Raw genomic sequence first — 10,519 nt, forward strand, 5'->3', positions numbered from 1 at the left:
CCATTGCATCCCAGCTGGAGCTGAGCACATCCATTCCTCTGCTGGCTGCAGCTGCCTGACCAGTCATGCCACTGTCCCTAGGTGCCAGGTTGATTACTGCTGTTCATTTGGCAAGCCTAAGTCCCAAACAGGCAGATGTTTATGACCTAGACCATACTATTGCAGCAAAGCTGGTCCCTTGAAAGGCTTTGTCAAGACATGGACAAGTGCAGTGCACAGAAGGGAGCTGCAGCTGAAGGGATACTATAACCAAATATGAGGAAGCTGCAGCCCTATCTATTTCATCTCTCCTGTGGTTTGCAGGGGCTGCTTTCTGTGATAGCAGCTGATAAATTCTTCAGCCAGTCCTACATAAATCCCTTCTGAGCTGAGCTGAGTTTTACAAATTTGTGATGAGAGCTGAGATTAGCCTGCTGTGACTATGTGTTGTGGTGCTTTTCCTTTGGTTTGGAATTGCGTGACCCCGAAGCAAAATTTTGTGTGTGAAATTCCATGCTCTGCTGAAACCTTGTAGATTCATGTTTATTCATTTAAAATTTGTCTTCTCAAAAGTAATTTTCTTCTAAAATTGTTAATGTATCCTGATAGCTGTTGGGAATTTAATGCTGTCATTTTCCTTGGCTTGCTGTGAGGGTTGTGTGTCACCTATAATTTATACAATATGGTGCTTAAAAGGTCTAAGTGCTGTTTCTTTATTACAGGGAGCTTGGAGAAACAACATGGCTGAGAAAATTAGCTGTAGATAGCCTCTAGAGATTTATGCATCTCAGGGATTTTGTGATCTCCTTTTGATGATATTCATTAATAGTGTCGTGTGTGTAGTTATACCTCCAGCTCTGCTGGCCAGTCCTCAACTGTGATATCAGAGAAAAGCTGCAGTGCTCAGAGCCTAGTGTTGCTGGAAAAGTCAATTAATCCCATCCTGCACAGGCCAAGCCTGCTCAAAGAGCCCACTGCCATTGCAGGTTTGCTGGTGAAATGTGGGAAGGAAAGAACTGGCAAGGACTGTAGTTCAAAGATATTGCAGTGTGGTTTAGTTTATTCCAGGCACTGCTTTTTCTAAAGAGAGAAATACTGTTTCAAGTTAACCACATCTGTACCTGCAGCTGCACCTGGAGGGACTTTGGTGCTCTGTCCCCAGGAAAAGACTGTATGTTTTTAACTCATACCAGTAAAGCATGAAATAAATGCAGCCAAGATTTTTGACAGCAACAATACCACTTAAAAGTCTGGAAGACCTCTTTAGAAAAACAAGAAAATATGGACCATTTGGTAAATAACAAAAAGAAAAGTCAAAGTTAAGCAGAATTCATGAAACATCAAACAAACAAAAAAAAAACCAGAAGTTGAAAAAATATTTTTAAAAGATTTGATGGCTAAATGACCAGGCAAAGGAAACATTTGCTTTGACATCTCTGAAATTTAATGGTCTTTTACTCTGTTACTTCCCAGATGATTCCAAGAAAAATGGGATCTGCTGTTGTCGCTTTGAACTACTGGATGTCTCAGAGGGACAAGGCCAGATTTCTAAAGAAGTTGTTTACTAGAGTACTCACAGACTCACAGAATCACAGAATATGCTGAGCTGGAAGGGACCCATCAGGATGGAGTCCAACTCCTGGCCCTCCACAGGGCACCCAAAGGGTCACACCATGTGCCTGAGAGCATTTTCCAAATGCTTCTGGAATTCTGTCAGGCTAGATGCTGTTACCACTTCCTTGAGGAGCTTATTCCAGTGCCTGAGCATCCTCTGGGTAAAAAACTTTCTCCTGATATCCAGCCTAAACCTCCCCTGACACAGCTTCAGGCCTTTAAGGTCACTTCCAACCCAAACTATTCTTTGATTGCTAACAAACAGCTCTTCTGAGAGCAGGATGTTTGCATGTAGCTTGTAATAAAAGTAAAAATATACAGAAGTTTCAAGCAAATTAAACAATTAAAATTGAAAACCAGTAAAACTATTCTAACAGTATGTTGTTCCATAGGGAAAAGCCAATACTTAATATATTGCTATAACATTAACTCAACCAGACACACAACAGGAAGCAGCCATTTAACTCTGGAGTCAGCAACAGTTAATCATTGATGTTTTCAGTTTAAGGCAAATAGGAGAACTGAGATGAAAGCCCTAATATTCAGAGTGGACTAGTCAGGAAAACAAGAAGGAAATATTAGTAGGACAAACTGAGGGCATGGCAAGATTTGGAGCACTCCACTGTGCAATTCGCATGGACAACTTCTGTAATATTGTATTTATATTGCAACAGACAATGTAAAGATGCTGAACTGAGTCACATAACCCAGGTCAAAGTTAGAATAAAGCTATGTTCCAGTCACATGGCCAGCTCTTGCTGCTCCCTGATGTGGCTCCAGCTTCCTTCACTACACTTTGTTGTGTACTGTGGGAGCCTGCATCATGCAGAGAGAACGAGCTGCCTGAAGATCAGCTGTCTCTATTCAGGTTCCCCACACACACAGAAGTTGCCACATCTGCCCATTAAACATGCTCTTACCAGAGGGAATAACATATATATGTGGCACATGGATGTTTTACAATTGAAACCTGACTGTTCATTTCTTAGGGAAATATGGAGGAAGGGGCAGAAGGGTCTTTTGCTATTCAAAGCACAAATCAAATCCCCTCACAGGCTGGAGGCTGCATCAGGGGCCTTGGAAATTTGGAAGGGTACACATGCATATGCACACAAACAATTTTTGCTTGAATTTTTGTCAGCATATCCCAAGCAGAGAGCACAGACTAGGTCTGTACCATTTAACTGGGAAGCGTCATAAGCTGGGAAGCACCATAAACTGTGAAAATTACAATATTAGGAACCTCAGCAGCTCCTCAGAGGGATTCTGCACAGTGAAGGAGACTGTCATGGCAAGGTCTTCTAGCCACAGAACACCTTGAATGTGTACACTGAGCTTCTGTAGAGTCCCTGCAGTTTAAAGTCTTTTGTAAAATAGTTTTTATCTTTAAGTGCCTATACCCTCTCCACTCCACTCTTTTTGAAGAAAGGAATTGTGGAAGGATACTTAACTTTATGCCATGCTTAAAGTTCCAGAGAAATCATTATCTAGCTCCATATAACTTAGGTAAATGGACGAGACATCATCCTGTAGTGATATTTCATATGCATGTTGTATTCAACGCTCATGAACCTGATGTATAAGTGATGCAAAAAAAACCCCAAACCCCAAGAAACTTGTGTTAGAAATTCCAACTATACCAACCAGAAGTCATGACATTTTCTCTACAGCTTTCTACTGTTCCTGGTAACTTGGCTATCTCAGGTTACTGAGCAGTTTGTTGGAGATCACAGGCAGGGGGTTGTGCAATATACCCTGATTTTTAACCAGTGGTAAGGAAATAGGTTGTGGCTAATTGGTGTGCAGAAAGGACTGAAGGGTTCAGTGAGTAATTGAGGCATTGCCTTCAGAAAAGTTAATCTGTTCCAATCCATCAAAAAGCAGCAAAACAGCTGAAGTATAAAATGACCAGGCAAGGAATTAATTTGCTTGAATGCATGGAAGATTTCTGTCTATGTGATGTATTCAGATATAAGCTCAAGGATTTACAACATACATAATTAACTGGTATAGCAGAGAGGTGAATCTTAAATGGCCTCTCAGTATCAATAAAACATACTGGAAATAATAGATGAATTTTCCTAGATCAGGCTAGTATAAAATTTCATCATCCTTCTGAAATCTATGTTTTTATACCAAGGAGCTGATCCAACCCTCTGCATTTTTGGAAAGGCTCATACTGACTTCAGTGGGCTTTGGATTAGGTTTCTGAAAAATATCACATGAGTTTTTAATGTCCTGAAAGGTTTTGAAACACATAAACTTTGGGGTTCTTTTCAGTTAAGTAATTATCTGTCTTAATTCTTCAAAATTCATGGAAGTCCACAATATTGCTTTGGAGTAATATACAAAAAGCTCATGCAAAGATTTACTTGTTTCAGTCTAAAATAATTAGTAAGGCTAATAATTAGCAAGGAGTGCAAAATCAGTTGATTTTCTTTATCCCTTGCCAACAACTAGATAGTGCCTGCATGCAAATTTTCTTCCTTCTGCCTTAATGGCCAGAGAACTTTACTAGTTTGTTCATTCAGTCAAAATTATCTGAACCCTGCTGTGCCCCAAAGTGAAATGAAATAACATGTCAAGAGTTTCAAATTGCCAGCTGATGTGAAGCTGCATTTGGAACATAAAAAAAATCTGTGATTAGAAAACATCCCCCTCTCTCGCTCTATCTTCCTTTCTCTCTTTTTTTTTTTTTTTTTTTTTTTTTTTTTTAATTTAAAGAAATCACATCAGTCAGGAGGAATCGAAAATTCTTTCAATGGGCTTTTTGTCATCTGATAGTGAATCACTGAAACAGCTGCTTTGGAGGGTGTTATTTATTACGTGCTGCTTTGAACAGATATGCCACTCACAATTGCTTCTATCCTATGCTCATGCTTCATAAAGAACAGAAACCTGCTAGTGCTAAACACCCTGATCTCACATTGTTATTAACATTACATCTGGAATAGACCTGGTCCTTTATGTTTTAAGTTTTTGTGTTGTCATAGACATATTTCCCCATAAAGACAGGCGTAACTGACATATCAAAAGAAATTTGTTTCAAGGAGAGCCACATTTTGCAACTGAAAGTGATATAAAGTGTTATAGGCCAAAATTTGTCACCTTATATAGCAGATACGGCAGTCCTTCCCTGAAATTTATTGGCAGGGGTTCCAGCAAGGGCAGTTTTGCCCTGTTTGGAAAGCAATCTTTTTATGTGAGCAGAATACAGATCATCTCTTCACTCTTTACTTAATTTTCTACATATTTTCAGTGCTTCCTGTAGTCAGAGGAATGACTAAAATTGCTGGAAACTCTTTCTGAACCTTTATATATATCCAAGAATTTGTGTTATATAACTTAGTAATAAACTTTTGTAGCATAATGCTGCCTTGGAACAACCAAAGAAATTAATTCAGTGGGAGAGCCATGACTCCTTTCTGCTCACTTTGATCTGCTCAGACATTATAAATCTTTTTCAAATGCTGATGAGGAAGGAGTTTCTGTTTTAGAGTCATAAGCCTCCAAACAACACTGAATTGCTAGGATGCTATCACAGTATTTGCCCTGCAGCATTTGCTGAGATCACATGGATATAACTGAGCTCCTCACTGGGCTCCTCCACTGTCTGTGCTACAGTTGGTCTACTGCTAAACTTTCCTTCCACACTGTAACTCTGTGCAAGGTAAATACTACTTTCACACAGCTTAAGAAAGGCTTGTTTAAAATACTGTTCTCAAGGTACTAGCTGTTCTTTTTGTAAGCAAATAAAAGCTACTGTTGCAGCAGATATTTCATATTAGAGAAAGTCAATAAAATAATTTGGGAAAATATGTTTGACATACTGACAATTATTCCCCTGCATATCTGTAAACACACACAAAATAAAATCTATTGTAGGTTGTTTGAGACAGTTTTTGGTGTAGAATTTTACTTCAAAATAGAGTAACAAAGGAAAAGAGTATGATTTGCTCATGATTTCAGATAGTTCTGTACAATCCATGGTTTTTTGATGTATATGCCTACACTTTGACATTAATTAGCAGTGTCTGGGAATGCACATTTCATATGTACAGATCATGGAAAGGTGATCACACTGCCAAGTGCAAGGTATTATTTTCCAATATTTTTGTAGGTGGATTTGTCAGAAGACCACAAAGTGTATAGCACAGACTTTGCTCTTTATAAAATACATTACTGGATATAGCAAGGCAGTTACTTTCCAGAGAAATGAGGATATAGAGAAACCTTGCAAAAATGGTGGCTGAGAAAGGGCATCACTTTATCACTTTGTTTTCCCCCATCCTTTACACACCTTGAGATTTTTATCTCCCTGTATAACTCACTCTTCTTTTAGCCTTATTTGCTGGAAAGGTCTGACAAGGTCTAGGGCAGTGGAGTCAAATTTGGAGTTGTTTTCAGACCATTTTACTTGTTGAAGTTTATTACCATGTCTAAATTTGGAAAGGGATGTCCCTATGATGATATGAATGTGCTGTGACAGAAGACATAGTAGTAAGCCGTCAAACCTTTCACTACAATGCGTACTTGAGAGTATAGAGATGTAAGAATTGGATGATTAGAAATCAGTGCCTTGAAAATGCACACATCATGGTTTTTTTCTCAGGTGTAAGCATGATTTGTGGTTTTGGATGTGAACACTTCTTTCTTTAAAAGCACAGAATATTTCTTTAACTCTTGAAGAAAACTTTGCTTATTTATAGAAGCTCTTTGAAATGCTTAGGGAGGTGACAACTCTTTTTGTTTCCCCCAAGAGGTGCAGGTCAATCATAAATGTGAGTCTGTACATGCTTAAAGTGTCTGCCAATCTCAACAGCAGATCCAACAGCACAGAAAAGGAGTTCTGCTTGGGTGGAAATGACAATAGACACCTGCAATTCTACAGTATTCCTATGTCCAAACTTATTATTGTAGCACCAGGATTTCATGCAATATGCTTAAAGAATCTCCCTAAGCTCAGTTTAGATTGGCAGTCTGAAGGAAGCAAAATTAATTATTTTCCATGACAATCATGACCATGTGAACTCTGGGGATGGTCTTGACCACAATGCTCATGAGATGGTGCAGTTTGGGTTCCTGAGAGGTCAGAGTAACGCCACCAGGAAGATCACAGCTCTGGATACCAGAAGAGCAGGCTGTGGCTTATTCACAGATCTTCTTGGAGAAATCCAATGTGATACAGCCCCAGAGAGAAGAGAGGTTCAGGAAAGCTGGTTGCTTTTCAAGGATCCCCTTCTTTAAGCTGAAGATAGAAGGTCTGCACAGATGAATAAGCAGGTCCTGACAGATTTCAGCCATAAAAAGAAGAGGTGGGGCAGGTTCCACAAGAGGTGGAACCAGGCACAGGGAAGCCAGGAGGAATTCATCATGAAGGGTTGGGCTTAGAAAAACCAAAGTCCACCTGGAGTTGAATCTGCTCTGAAGTATATAAAGGGCATCAAGAAAGGCTTCCACAGGTACTTAGGCAGCAAAAGAAAGACTAGGTAAAATGTGGGACAGCTGCTTAATAGTATGGGGAATCTGATGACAAAGAACATGGAAAAGGCCAAAGTACCAAGTGCCTTCTTCACCTACATCTTTACTGGTAAATCTGGCCTTCAGGCATTCCAAGTCCCACAGATATGGGAGAAAAATCTGGAATGAGGTTCAGCTGTCATTAATTTGTGTCGTGCTGTATCTAATTCTTCATTTATACTACATGTGGTTGTTTCAGCCTGTAAACTCTTCTAGGCAAGGAATTGTGTTCATTAATTTGGCTTCAGAAAGATGTTACGTGTTTTAAGTTGAACAGCGTCTCTGGAGGTATTCTTAAAATAAGTTGCATTAAATGGCTTTGCACTTGTGAAAGTATACTCCCTATTAACAATCCCTGCCTGATTCTTAATTTAGTTTATTTGCCTGGTTTATCTGCACATGTGCAGATAACCAAGCTGCAAATTCCCAGTAGATTTCAGGGGCCACATTTGGTTGCTGTGTGCAGTAATCCATGAACACCATGCCACGCAATTCAGTCTGCTACACCAACCCCTTCTGACTCTAGGAAATCTTGACAGCTAACAGGACATCCCAAAAGAGGAAGGCATGGGAGTCAGGATCTTTCTTACTGCATCCAAGAAAAAGGATTAAAAATGTTGTTTTTCCCCCTCCATGGGTAAGAGAATAAATTAGGTTGTTTTTTCTTCCTTTTGCTGATCCATGCTTTTACATGTGTGTTTCTAATTAAGTAGAATCCATACTGAAATAAAATTGCCATGACAGTAATCTTTTAATTCTAGGAAAAAACAAAACCTCCAAGGCAAAAAGCATTGGTAATTAAGAAAATAACTTTAACATTTGCAGATTATGCTGACCCAGGAGTGAGAGAGGTTTGCCTTGAAGTGGTTTCCCTCTGTCCCAAGGCTTTCTGCTGCCTTTTAAGCCTTTTGTTTCAAAAGTCTCTTACACTGCAGTTTTGCTTTCACCTGCCTTCTGTGTTCTCCCTTTGTTTTTTAGGTTTTTGGGGGGTGGGCTTTTTTTTTTTTTTTTCCTTGCTGAGTTTTCTTGGAAATAACTCTCTCTTTTCTGTCTATTTTTGGCACTTTTGCAATGTGCTCCTGCGTCCCTCCTTCCCCTTCTCCTTCTATCCTTCCTGTGTCTCCTCCCACTGTCATAGTCGGTTTTCTCCCCAGCACCTCATACTTCTCCCCTTTTGTTTGCTCCCTGTGGCAGGATTGCTGTTCAGGACTGGAGCTTTCCTCTGACAGAAACTTGATCATGCCAGGAATGTAACTGAGGACTTAGAAAGTCCAAGAAGTGGCTCAAAAGACTGGATTCAGTTTTCAGCCCCAGTGTCTTGCATGGATGGGATATTCACCTACTTGAAGCAGCACAATCTTTCATGGGCTCTCAGCCTGCTGCTGAGCAGTCTTATCCCATTTTACATGGTTTTGGACCAAGAAAACAGGGAATAAAAGGAGTTGCTGAAAGAGTGGCGGAAGGACACAGATTTCAGACCAACAGAACTGGCCTTGCAAAGAGCCATGTAGAAAAACCCCAATATTAAGTTGTGTTTGGACACTCTGGCCTAAATAATAAAGTTTCCACAAGTTTATGAAGAGTGACATCTTTTTGAAATATTTTTAAGTGAATGGCTCCCCAGCATGTAAGTATATATAATATTATTATCAATATATATAAATAATAATGTTCTAAGCTCTGCATATATGAATGATTAAAAACTGTTGATTTCAGCAAAGTACGAAAAACAGATGGGAAAGCATCAAGAAAGGAAAGAAGAAAGTTCTTTCCCTGAGTAAATTACCATATTGCAAGGAGGTGATATTATGGCACTAACTGCAGAAGCCTTGTTCTCAGAGCACAGTGGGGTTTAGAGATCCCTGCTGCTACTGGAAGATAGGAAAAAAAAAAATCCGTATCTCACCAAGGGAAGCTCTTGGCAAAGTTCAGCACAGCTGTAGATACATATTTGTTAAAATTGGGAACACATTTTATTTGAATTCTGTATTTTGCTACAAGTGCTGGGCTCAGTCCAGAGCAATGCTGTCTCTTGCCAGTGAGGTAGCAATGTTGACTCAGAGCAGAAACTGGCCCCAAGTGTTTTTATTTTATTTCTTGTTGTCTTTCTTCATAACTGAGTGAATTTTATGTAGAAGAAGTCAAATGTGAAATCAGTCATTGTGTTGTGCAAGACGAGTAATATTTCAAAAAGTAATATGTACTTGCAAACTGTTTATATTGCACAAACAATTGTTTTGTAGATGTTAAACTACTCCAAATCATCAGGTATTTTTCTGGAGGAGTGAGTATCTTGGAAGTAGGAATGACCTCCAAAAGTCATTCCACTCTTGCAAATGAACATCTGTTAGAACATAATAATTAAAATTTCATTTTCTGTCTTTGGCTATGAAAGATGAAAAGCATTTGCTTCTCCTGCCTTCCTTCCCTTCTTTTGTACTTGGGCATTATCTCCTTGGAAGCTGATTAGGATTGTTCCTCAGCAGCCAGCAAGCTGCAAGTTTCAATTCAATGCCATGATTAACCTGTCACTACTTCCTTGTAGGAGTTGTGTATGCTGCTGGCCTGGAGGATCCAGCTCTGCTGGGGTTGTGTCTGGCCTGAAAACTTTGCCTTTGAGGAGCTGGTACCATCTTCAAGGGGAGGAGACAGGCTGGAGGTAAGACATCAGTGTCCTCTGTGACTGGCTTGATGAGCTGCCACTTCTGCTTCCTTGTAATTTGTGAAGACCAGTCTCAAAATGCTGTCTGGTTTCCACCAGAAAACCATGTTGAGGCATTTAGTACAACACATCAGTGGGTATCAAACCCTGAGACACCATAAAAAAGGAAAAGTGCTGCTTTTCAAAAGAATACTCTCTGTATTGGATCATTTATAGCATTTACCAAGACTGACTTATGAGCCAGTGGCAAGTCAGGAATAATGTTTGAAAGTCTTTCTATTCCAGATGTGGTCATATCCTCCAGATTATTGAAAAGACTAATAAATCCGAAACAAGTTCCAAAAAAGGCTGAAGCTCATCCCAGCAAGACTATCTTAAATTTTACATTGATGTCAGTATGCAGGGTCTGCAGGTGGTTCTCACCAGAGAAAGGAAAGTTGAGTGGTTTGTGTGTGCCTGTTTTACAGCACAACTACTGCCATCCATCCAGGAAGTCTTCTCTCCTGTGCCAGGCAAATGTCCATGCTTGTAGCTGGGCATGTGAAGCAAGGTATGCTGAGCTTCTTAGCTTCTTGAACTTATGTATTCAGTCTTTCTTATAATAAATGAACTCTATTAAAAAGTCAGTGCTTAGCTTTAAAATAGTAATACCACATTCCTGTAGATACTGTAGTAATTTCTGCATGCAAATATTAGAGCAGCCATCCATTCTCGAGCAGATATTGCTGCAATGTCAGTGCCAGT

Source organism: Cyanistes caeruleus, chromosome 2 (genome assembly GCF_971803275.1).
Source record: "Cyanistes caeruleus chromosome 2, bCyaCae1.hap1.1, whole genome shotgun sequence".
Classification (NCBI taxonomy): Eukaryota; Metazoa; Chordata; class Aves; order Passeriformes; family Paridae; genus Cyanistes; species Cyanistes caeruleus.